This window comes from Pezoporus wallicus, unplaced genomic scaffold (genome assembly GCF_028554395.1).
Source record: "Pezoporus wallicus isolate ANWC-B61680 ecotype Strahan unplaced genomic scaffold, APGP_CSIRO_Pwel_v1 scaffold_6446, whole genome shotgun sequence".
Taxonomy (NCBI): domain Eukaryota; kingdom Metazoa; phylum Chordata; class Aves; order Psittaciformes; family Psittacidae; genus Pezoporus; species Pezoporus wallicus.
The window spans coordinates 5,788,328-5,801,176 of NW_026636264.1; positions in this window are offsets into that span (position 1 = coordinate 5,788,328).

Genomic DNA, 12,849 nt, shown 5'->3' on the forward strand with positions numbered 1-12,849 from the left:
TTTCAAGAAAGGGGAAAGTGCTGTTTTATATGTGCCTTTTAGATCATTCATTAGAATTAAATAATGTTCTTACAGTTACAGTCAAATCTTTTACAGTTGAATAAAGTCATTATCATTATTACATAACAGAAAAAATTTCCTGTAAGAAGTACAGTAGCCAGTATAAAGTGTAACATGGGAATAGTTCTTGCAATAATGAAGAAAGAGTAACTAGCCACACTGGTTCATTTTGGTATTTAGAGAGCCAGAGGTTATAAAACTGAGCAAAATAGTATTTCAGAGAAATGGAGACATCTGGTAAAACAGCAGAGTATAATTGCCCCATCATCATTTACTTCAATTCACCTAAGGACAGTCAAGGGATTGTAGAGGAAGATAGCTCAATTTAAACTCATTTCAATTGACATAGTCAAATATCCTCTTTCCCTGGTTTAATGCCCAAGCAGATGAGCTTACTAGAGGATGTTATGGAGAGTCTAGACTGATGAAATTCTTCCCTGACATTATAGAGCTACTGCAGTTTGAGAAACTCAAGCGAAAGAATCTTTTGGATCTTAAAAGCTATATACTGATGTATCGCTTTGCTTGAGATTTTGGGATGACACTGAGGCTCTGTTGATCGTGTTTTTGCATGAACCAGAGGTCCATCTTAAAAGACACTGAGGTTCTCCATCATGATTAGATCCTCCTTTATTTTTTTTTCTGCTCTACTTTGCCTTCCACTGTTTTTCTTGTATTATTTTGATTAACCTTTTCTTTCAGATGCATTTATTAGAGAAACAAGATGATACAAGCAAGAACAGAATGTTAGACTTTCCTAGGTATTAGCTCCATTTTATATGTGGGATGATAAAATAAAAAAATTATGATTAAACTCTTATACTTCACACATATTTAATCTTATTACTCATTGTTAATGGCTTGATGTTTTCTACCTCTACCAAAATGGGGCAGGAAACACATAAAAAAAAAAATCTGTAAGGGAATGTCTTAAGTATATTGGTCTTTATAAGTACTTTGTGCTTCTACGAGGGAAAAGGAAAATAAATGAAGAAAAATGATTTTCTTGTTAAGGCGGAGAAAGATGATGCAGGAAAACTCTGATGAGAAAAATTCTGAAGAATAAGATTAGGTTGTTAGCACACACACCAGTGTACACTGTATGCAATTGAGAGGATACCTGTACGATTGAAACTCTTTAGCTTAAGGACTGCCTGTTTCTTTGTTTTGTGATTGTACTTAAATGTACTTTAGTAGAGTATATTCTCAGCATGTTACCAATAATTTTCTCTATATTCATATTTTTGATCTCTCCTGTTTGCCAAAGACTGAATGTATTTTTTTCTTAGATGATGGTCAACAGTGTAGGAAATAATTTGGGGGTTACACCACCGGTGTATTTTTTTAAACTGTTACCTCTGACAAATCCTAATAATGTATGCACTGTGTTTCAGCAGTCAGTTTGGGAAACCTCCACCTCTTGCCAGTTTTGATACTATGATTTTTTGGTAGCCTGAATTAGAATCATAAAATCACAGAAGTGTTTGGGATGGAAGAGACCACACACCCTGCACCCACCACAGGCAGGGACACCTCCCAGTAGACCAGGTTGCTCAAAGCTCCTTCCAACCAGGCCTTGAAAGCTTCCAGGGATGGGGCAGCCACAACTTCCTTGGGCAACCTGTTCCAGTGCCTCACCACCCTCACAGTAAAGAATTTCTTCCTTATATCTGACATAAATCTCCCCTGTTTAAATTACTTGATCACAAGTAGAAATGTAACCTTCAGACACTTTCTAAAACTGAAAATACTTATTAGTTACAGTAAATAAAACAAAGAAGTGGCTTGTCATGTTTTTGAAGTCTACACCACCACGCCTGGTGCATTGCCATTACAGCTGCAATAAACATGTTTTCAAGATCTAGTCAGTGCATCCTCATTAGAAGAAAGAGGTCACTCATAATAGCATTACTATTGTGACCTAGGTAAAATCAACATGTTGCTGTGCTTTCCCTGCTTTTAAATGCCAAATGGTGCTTGTTCATAAGGAACTGTGAGGTTAGTTATAGCAGCCATTGGTCTCAGTGGATCCTATGAATTTCTAGATATATTAAAAATGCAAAAAAATTTTGCAGTCACTCTCTACTACCATTTTGTCTTACCCTCACTATGTTAATTAAACTAGGAGAACTTAATTGGATTTGCAACGAAATGCAAATATGATGTGGAATTCCTTACTTGTTTAAGCAATTGTAAGATTTAGTATTTTAATCCTTTCCCATTTACTTTTCTGATGGTGCAAAATATCTTCTTATCTGGGGACTTTCAGATGCAGAATCTTAATCAACAAGGATTCTGCACACTTTTAACAAAAAAAAAGGGGGGGGAGGGAGTGGGAATTGTTCTTTTCCAGCTTCTGCACACATCCCAATCTTGCTTGTTTCTAGCAATCAGTAAACTCCTACTTCAGCATGAGAGAAGAGCTTTTTCAGACAGAGCTGTAAAGATATAAATTCTTATTTTATTTAGAAAGAAGAGTTGTAATGGTTAATCTTGTCTAAGGGTGAAACTCCAACCCAGATGCTCACTTTCTCAAGGAGAGAAAATGGTCAAGATAGAGGGAGATCACTTCCCAGTTATCACCATAGCAAAACACACTAGACTTGGGGAAAAGAAATTTAATTTATAACCACTGAAAATAGATTTGGTCAGTGAGAAACAAAGGACGAAATAAAGCAACACCTTTTCCTCACAGGCCCCACCCACAGGGCTGACTTTTCTCCTTAACTCCTGACTCCTCAATCCCCTCTACATCTCGCCCCAGAGGGGCAGGGAGATGTGAATGGGAACTGTGGTCACTCAATAACAGTTCATCTCTGCCACTCTTTCACCTGCTCCAGCCAGAGCTATGGGAGAATGTTTGCAGCTCCAACCTGTCTACACAAAGGCTGTCCCTGCAGCACCCCCACTGCCAAGACATTGGCACCAATGCCCCATACACAGCCTTTTCCAAATAATGACGTAGTTTTCTTTTCATTCTCTGGAATTCAGTGAATAATCCCATTTTGCTTATGTCATTTGTCTTAACCCTGAAGACACCCTTTTGATGCGTGGGAAAATGGAGAGCTCTGGTTCATACCCTGACTTTGGTTTATTTCACACACTGTGGTCTGCTGCTGTTTCTACTTTTTCTGAAGCAATTCTCTCCTTTATGATGGCTTTCAACATTACTGACTGCATTAAGAATCCAATTTTACTCTGGCATTTTTTCTGAAACACCTTCCATGAGTTATGTGTTTATTTAATAAGACCTGAGCTCTGCCACTGTATTCTTCAAGTCAGTGATTTACTTTGCTAAAGGAAGCAGACAAATGGCATTCCTATTCAGCAAAATATGAAAGCAACTTGAAACTAACAGCAACAAGTGTAGGATCAGCTTTAGAGCTTACACAGACATGCAGCCAATTCAAAAAAAAAAGGACAGTTACTAGCAAGCCATCTACTAATTAATTTTAATCGAATTCTTTCCTTAATTCAAGACAAAGATGTCCCTGAAGCTATAGAAGTTTTTTTCCTGCATAAGACTCAACTACTTTGTTCCAGTTGCTAATCTTCCTTAGTATTAAAAATATACTCCTAATTTCTTCTTTGACTTTATCTGGTTCTATTCTGATATACAGCAATTGTTTTCTGTATTCTTTGTCCTATCATTTTATAGAGCACTTTAAATTGTTGAGTTTATAAATCCCAGGATTTACATTCAGCCATTATATCACTGCATTATTCCGCTCTTAGTCCTTTTTAGAGCTTCTATTTTCCAGAAGATAGTCCTCCCATCAGTTGGTAGGGCCTGCATTCTTTGCTGCAAGTGTATTAAAACACAATTTGTAGGAGTGTGTCCAATGAGCCAAATGATACAGACTGTGCTCAGTGATTGCTCCTTCCTTGTTTACAGCTCTGCGGATGCTTTCATCGTTCACAAATTTGTACAGCACTTGTTTTATTTTTAGGTCCACTACATTGATGGCATGAAACATGTACTAAAATTGCATCCTTCCATCCACCAAACCAGTGTCCAAACACCTGCTGCTTTTGACATTTGTCAATTAGTCATTAGCCGTTTAGTGTGTGATCCAATGGTACCAGCTGGTGGGTATTATCTTTTTGTGTGTGTCTCTTCTTCTTAAGAAACTAAAGCTTATTCAACTACTCGTCTCAATAACTGTGGAATCCTTCAGAAAACCTAGCCAGTTTCAGCCAAATTGAAGAGCAAGGTATGTTATGTTACTCAAGTTTTATCAGAATGTACAGCTAGATACGAAAGAAACATCCTCTATGCTCTGCAGTGAGAGCAAAGGTAGGAAGTACACAGGTTGCATGCACAGAGTGAGGTTAGGAAGAAAACCTTTGACAGCACTAGTACTCGTGGACTTCCTTGCTGGTGAGGAAGCCTTTGTTGACAGATGAATTTACTTGGGGGTTGAATTTATAAACTCTAGACTTTTACAGCCTCCTGTTTTTAGAACTGGTATTCTTTCCAGCCTCCTGTCTTTGTTTTCATGTGGGTGCCTCTTGGATATGTAACAATAGTGTTTGTGACACAAGGTTTAATGTGATTATCTTCTCCCCTCAGAATGCATAGAGATTTCTGACTGTAGGATTGAGTTTTCCCTACAAGCTAAGGTAATCCGTGCCGTCCAGAATTGATTTTCCTTCTTTTTTTTTTATTCTTTATTTTTTGGTTTGTGAATCAACCCTCCTTTACCTTTTTGATTTCTGACACACTATTAGTACACATTCAAGCTGTTTTACTTCCTGTCATGATTAAAATTTTGTTTAAAAAGATCACATTGTCAGAGAAGAAATCTCCTTGGTCAACACTTTCAGTAATCTGTTGATGTTGTTATCCCTGACCTGTTTTTTATCCAATGTATGTCACCCAGCACCATCTGTGGTTACTAATGGACTAGAATTACTTGATCCTTATGTGATGTAACAGCCAATTCTTTTGTGTTAGATAATGCAGAATTATTTAATGAGCAAATCTACCTCTCTTTAAAAGCAGCAAAGAAGCATCTTCAATTAATTAAATTACGCCTGCAACATCACTCTGAGTCTTATAAAATCTAAAGACCCACCATGACATCAAAACCTGACATGTTTGTTTTAACTTGCCAGCTGTTGTCACACAACAGATAAACAAGTAAACAACCAGACTATACACCAAAGCCTGTCCTTAAAACTGCTTCTGGTATTGGTTAAAAACCAGTGAATCTGTATATAATGTTTTAATATAAAGTTTTACACATGATGAAGGTCTTTAGTTGAAGGAAATTAAATAGAAGCTTCTAGATTATATTGATATTAGCAATCATTTCAGTGAAATATAGCTCAAGTTCCATTCACAATGCTGAATACCATGTCAGAGCCCTGAGCACTGTAAAAAGCCTAGATTAAGGATCAAAGAATGTCTTCTGCCTTATGCTAGTGGAAATACTCTCTTGTCTTGAAGGCACATTGCATCTAGAAAGCAAGACCCTTAATATAAATGCTTTTACTTACTTTTCATCTTGTTACGTGTTAAGTCTTTCTTCTAAATGTGATTAGTGCAGGATGTTTTAAAGGCGAATTGTGAAAAGCTTCAGGCAGAAAGTGTTGTTTTTGTCTATATACTAGTCCTACGGCTATCCTTGTAAAGGCAACTTGCCTTAATTTTACAGTGTATTTTAAAGACTATAAGTATAGGGTTTTAATCAAGAGAAATGTGTAAATATATATTTATGTGTATATTCCCATCTATTTCTATATCTATATATCTGTCTCTAGAGATCTATAGTTGATTGTTATATTTATATATATAAAATTATATATTAGTGTATACCTCTTCATATATCATTTACATCTTTTTATACATACAAAGTTGTATCCATATCTATATAGACATAAATATTTATACATATGAACATTTAAAACTTTCTCGTAGTCTGCACTGGACTTATCTATATCAACATAACATAAGCTGCAAAATTTCTCAAAATTTTTGTCATGCTACAGAAAAATTGCTCTTCTTTTCTTCTCTCCACCCACCAAAATTCCCCCACTTCCTCTTCCAGAATATCTCTGAAGGAAAATGAATTCAAATACAGAAAGACAAAATATTCTCGTGACACTTTCACTGGTTTAAAATACAGTACATATATAATATACTATTCTTAATAATACCTAATGTATGTGGCAGAAGTGAATTTGACTCATACCTCCTGTGCCAAATTCCCCTCCATAAATCCTTCTGCCTGCATACCAGGATTCCTTTTTCTCCATTTCTTGCCTTCAAGGACTTTGCTGTGCCAGATCTGTCAAGTTTCCTGCTCTTTCAGGTCTTGATGAGTAAGAGGCCAGTGTTAGTGAGGCTCATTTGATTAGCTGTAGAAACACTGGGATGTAGGAGTAGCCCTCAAGTCAACTTCAGGGCAAAATTGTCAAAATGTACATTATTTAATTGCTGGAGTACGCTCAGGTCCCACTCTCAACATACTGAGGTGGTACCTTTTCAGGTAAGAATGTGTTGATTTGAGGAGTGTAAGCTTGTAAATAGTAAAGATATAGGACAAATACTATTGGCATGTTTAATTCAATCCTCTACACAGAAACATGATGCAGCAATGACTTCCATGATGTAAACAGTGATGACCAGGATAATCAAGTTTTAAAGCTGACATCTGCCTGAGTGAGTATCTGGTTTAGAAGACCAGGCAGTACATTTCAAAACAGCCCTCTTGAGGAATATATTTATTTATATTTTTTATATATATATTTCAGTGTAGCATAATGGTGTTCCACACAGAAAAAGAGGTATCATAACAAGTGATTAATAAAAACAATGCTATATGAGTGCATGGAACATTCTTTGAAAGGCTGATCTCTAATGAAGTCTTTTTCCTAGACTGTGGCAGTTCTAATCATTTTATGAGTCACTGTGACAATATTTTTCTCTTGTCAGTGATTCACAGCTTTGTTCTGCTGAAATCTCTTAGGGATCTGACCAGTCCCAGTGGACTTAAACTTCATTTCTCTATTCTCAGCATTTCCTCCTCCTCTGGCTATTAAAGTCCTAGTTTTGCCTTCCAGTACTCAGGTTGTATTTATACAACATACTCTTAACATATTCATAGAGATCCAAGCTGCCTTTAAGCAAAGTAGTCCAAGTACTGGAAGCAGATTAACCTCAAAATAAATACCACAGTTCAGACTACTTTGAAGTGTTAAGCACTCTTAAGGACAGGCTATGCTATGTATATTGTACTTAAATTTGGTATGATTACAAGTATCTATGTGGCCAAAGTCTAAATCATTGGAAATCTGTGGTGTTTCCTCTTTTAGGGAGAGTATGCTTAGGCGTGCCTTGATAGCTGGGCAGCATCAAGAAAAGGCAGATAGGCACAATGCCACATGTTGACCAGTCTGACAGTGAGAACTGTCGTGCCAACAAAACCTGAACAGCACTGACTGCTGAACTGTCACAAGGACCCCGTTATAACACAGAACATCACTGTGTTTATAGCTTCACAGAGGCGGCATTGGAGAATTGTGTGTCTGATTAATCATGTTTAATTACCAGCACTTATTAGGCTCACATCCATTTTGGACACCATGTTGTAATACAGCAGAGCCATCACCACCCGCTGTGCAGAAGTGGCACACAGGCACTTGCAGCTCCTGTTACTCCTTTTTGTCTGGAAACTGCAGTTGAAAACTGTGATACTGTCATCCAGAAAACACAAAACACTTAATGTGTTTATATAAACCTCATTTCAACACACATATTTCAGGCTACTTGATACAGTGCTTCATGTGGAGCACAGACCTGTATTTTAGGAAGAATTTTTGGACAACCTTTTTTTTTTTCTTTTAGCTTATAACTGCAGAATCATTGACAAGAATGTTTTGGAGGTATTAATCTTTAAAATTACAGAAATAAAAATCGTGTGCAAGGACACACACTGCTATCCTGCATACAAGTTAATTTGGTAGCAAGAATTTGCCTACATGAATAAGCTTACATGTATAAACCAGCTTGTCTATCATTCCTTCTACCTGCAAAGTTCTGTTCTGGTTGCACAGCACAGACTATCAGAAAAATGTTCCCACTGATGCCTGACACAGAGCAGTAGAGATAAGAATCATACCCTTAGGCACTGCACAGAATCATACAACGTTTTGGGTTGAAAGGGACTTCTAAAGGTCATCTAGTCCAGCCCCCTGCGATGAGCATGGACATCTTCAACTAGATCAGGTTGCCCAGATCCTCATCCAGCCTGACCTCAGATGCTCCAGGGATAGGAATCTGCCACCTCTCTGAGCAACCTGAGCCACTGTTTCACCACTTTTACAACTGCTGAATTTATATCTGCTTAGCAAACTTCCATTAAGAAAAAAAAAATCTACTTGAAAATATTGACCTGCTGAAAGAATAAATTTTATCATTTAAAAAAAAAAAAAATAGTAAGAACTGAACATCTGCTGTGTTTGTGCCTCTAAAATCTCCATTTGGTGTATTCATCTGCAGACCTACATTTCCAGGACTTGCTTAGAAATATGCTGGAAACATGCTGGTGCTTTGCATGACATAAAAATAATAGAGATGAGCAAAATGCATGAATTATTAAATTCATGTTAACTTCCCAGTGAATATGGGGCATTCAGAAGTTCCTGTCTCAGAGTAGAGTCATCTTTTTTTCTTTTAGTTGCTATGCAGCCTCACTATCCATTTTACAAAATCCTCTTCTCTCCAGCACTAAATGTAATTAAGGACCTTTTTCAAAATAATGATTTAATGATCTGCCTTTATTTTTTTTTTTTTTTTTTTGTGTGTGTGTGTGAAGTGTACCCAAGCAAACAGATCATCTGACTCGCTCACAAAAGGCCTAGACTGTTATTTTATACGGACACATCGTTGCAGCTGGCAGTGCTTCACCTGTATATGTTTTCAGGTAACAACACAAATTGAGCACTAATTCATTAAAGGTTGGGGTTTTTGTTGCCTTTTTTTTTCTGTATGTGTTCACATTATGCAACAACTCACAAATATTACTTAAAGAAAGAACTTTTTCAAGACAGTTCTGACTCTACAAAGCTGGATTCTGATCCTGAACTGTGAAAAGGCAAACGCTATAAACCCGTTACAAAGGATCACATAACTTAATGTCTCCATTTCTTCATGGAAACCCTCTTAAATTTACTGATGTTCCTACAACCTTACATCAAGTCTTTGGCCAAATATATTTAACTGCACCCTTTGCCCCCAAACAAAAACATTTGTGACTAAGTTCTTAGCTCTGCTTTGGTCTCTTTGCCACCTTCTGTTTAAGAAACAAGCTTGAAAACTGTTGAACCATTTTGTGCCTAATGAGCTTTGACTTAGCATATGACTCTGAAATAACTGCAGCTCATGACTAGCTTAGCAGCCCCGGGTTTGCATCTAAGCAGGTGGTTTCCTGGGTAGAAAAGTTGCAAAGTGGTTCTCTTTGGCTCTACCTGCTGGACTGTTGTTTCTGTACTAAAATTTCAGAAAGACTGAGTTCAAAGCCAGATTTGCTGATGGCCCCACTCTGATGACTGTCAGGAGAGCATATAAGCTGGTTCACAGGGATGAAAACTTCGGGCACACACTGTGCCCTGTGATATGCATGTTTGCAACAGGACCAGGTCCCCTTCAAATAGGCTTCAGCTGTCTGTCTTCAGTTTACTCTTGCAGTGATAGTCTGGGACTAAAGTTTGACTTGAACTGTAGAAGCAGGGACCAGATGGAATTTGAAGGTGGTGTGGTTTTGGGATGCTTCAAGAGCCATAGGTAAATATGGTGCTAGGTCACGGAAGAAGACATTCTTCTGGAGAGCAGCAAAATCAGTTTCTGAATAAATGGAGGTGGAGGCAATGTGTCTATGCAAAAGACTTTTTTCTTTGCTTACCAGAAAATTACTTCACCTTTCTTGCTGTAGTGAAATGGATTTAACTGCTCACAGTGAACAGATGGGACAGATTTATGTTTTCTGAGGAACTTCATGCAAGCTGACAGTTCTTTCATTTTACCTGTGTTTCAGCACCTTCTGACTGAAATTGGCTGAGCTGTACTGACTTCTAACTGATGATGCCAAAGTTGATCCTTCCAAAAAAAAAAAAGTCAAGATTTTCAATCTTCTCTCACAGAGGGATCTTCTTGGAAGGGAGCAGGCCTTCTTAGAAATGCTTCATAGAAAGGTGAGGAAAAAGGAGGAGAAAAGAATATGCGTTCTTGTACTTCTCAGTTTTCTGCTGAGGAGATTCAACATCAAGAGCAGGAGTAGCACACTTGAAGATATTTCCCTTATTGCAGATTCTTGTCAGCAGTCTGTTTCTTTCTGTGTATTGACTTCGCAATAGTTCCTGGCTCATTTCAGTAATGTTCCTCAGCCTACTTTCTGTTTCTTCCAAGCAATTTCTATAGCTGGAGCATCAGTTTTCAAGCAGCTGCTGTCTAAGATGCAGCACAGGAAAAGCTTACTTTTTTTGATCAGAACACCTGGTAAGAAGAATGAGGTTCTGGTTACAGCCTCTTCCTTCATGCTGTATTAGACACCCCTGCTCCTTTTGTACCTGCTCCTCACCTGCTGCATTAGCCTACTGCATGTTTCAGATTTATACCTTTAAAGCCTAACCAAATCCAAGGTTCACTAAAGAACCAAGAAAGAGGCTTATACTAAACCAGCTGAAACATAAGAGAAAGGTTGCTCACCTGGGGAATGAGTTGCATGGAACAAAACTGGGGGTTTACATTCCTTATAATAATGTTACGGTCTGCTAACAACACTGCAGAAGGCAAGGTAAAGGGGTTTTAATAGGGGCACAGGTGAAACAGAAATTTCATGACCCAAGGATCCAGGGGAACAGATAATTGTCCTCTTTATGCCTTCTGTAAAGAAAATACTTTTGGGGTGACTTTTCCAACTAGATCAAAACATAACTTATGTAATAATAAAAAGATAAAATAATAAAAAAACCCTGCCTTGTTTTCTGAGCTTTTAAGGCTGGTTATTCTAGATAAAGAAGCTGGTATCATTCACTGACACTGTGTGATGCCAGTGATGTGAGTTGAACAATGCAGCATGAGAGTTAAACAAACTGTGCATAATTAATTTATTTTAGAAATGCTTAGATGTCTCTTGATATTCTCCGTTATACTGAAAAATTTCCTAATTCCTTAGCATTAAATAAATACATCTCTGAAATGCAAAAAACACAAAATATGCGATAAAAATATTCACTCAATTTGAGCCACCCTGCAGCTGAAGTGCCAGACTTAAATCATTATTTTCTTCATACCAAGGAGTTTTCAAAGAGAAATTGTGGCCTTTTCTCAACCATACATGTCACAATGCTTTAGAAAGGAACTCAGCATCATTAAAATTAATTAGCATATTTAGAACTGAGTGACTAGGGTATCACACATTCAGAAATTATTGCAAAATTGTTTATTGTGTACCTGCATCAGACAGAGAGCTAAGACTAAGTCACAAAACTATTGCTTGTTTTTCAAAACATATGGTGATGTGGTGGATGAGTGTAAGAAAACATAATTTCCCCCAAACCTCTCCTTTCATAGGATGCTGCTGGAACACTGCTTGTTTTCTGGGCTCACTACTGGATTTTACAACTACTTTTTTTCAGCATTCTTGCAGTTCCTTTCTTTTTCTCTCATCTTGTTTGAATGACATTGCTTCTTTTTTGAAAGAATCCCTCTTTCAAAGTAGCTAGGTAATTGCTAGCAGACAGAAGAAAAAAAAGTATCAGTATAATATATATAAACATACAAAAATAGTGCCTGGAAGCTAATGTTCTTTATGCTTCTCCTTTGCTTATTTGCTAGCCTTTTGTATATGGGGCAGAGGCAGTGAGTCACAGAAAATCTTATGAAAATGGCTTTCTCTGAGGGATTTGCAGGGCTACGACACTTATTTTTACCCGATTCTTAAAACTGGAGGTGTATAGCAGTGCACAAGTCATCATGAACACACCTTTCTACACATATGCTATTCACAGAATCATAGAATCATAGAATAGTTAGGGTTGGAATCCCTTAATATTTGCCAAGACTGGAAATGTAGGAAGGCATTCATTGTGTAGGCAAACCATTATTTCTCCTTCAAGCTTCTGAGGCAGATATTGTTTTTTTTTTCACAGAGTTTGAGTGAGTTGAATGAGTGTATCCCTTACATCAATTTTTTTTTTTCTTTACATTATACATTTTCCTGACAAGAAAAAGTGGACTACTTTACTAGATTTCTAGAAAAGGAAAGGAAAAAACCCAACAGTTTCTACAGCTACTTTACTTTTACAGAAATAACATTAATACACATACCTGCTATTCTCCATGTTGATAAATTCAAGATTTAAATTCAATCAGACAGTTCTTACTGTAAGCAAGAGTCATATCAACAGTTCATCCTCTCTTGAATTCCTTTGGAATAAAATGCATTATTGAAAATTATCCTACCTGGTGCTTGAGAAAGAAAGAGCAAGAGAAAGAGAGAAGTGAATTCCCATGATAAAAAGGATCTTACTTCTTTCAACCAAAATTTACCCACATTAATAAATGTCGTGAAGTTCAGCATGATTTAAGGTATAAACGTTAGAAAGGTGCTTTTAGGATACAAAGAAAGAGGTATCTAGGTAACCTAAAGAACAAAACAAAATAGGGCAGACAATTGTCATGGGACCTGTCAGACTATTCATGATTTTAATGGAAATAAATTTTATATGGATTGTCAAAAAAAAAAAAAAAAAATCTTTAGGTATTTTTAAAGGTAATATTTC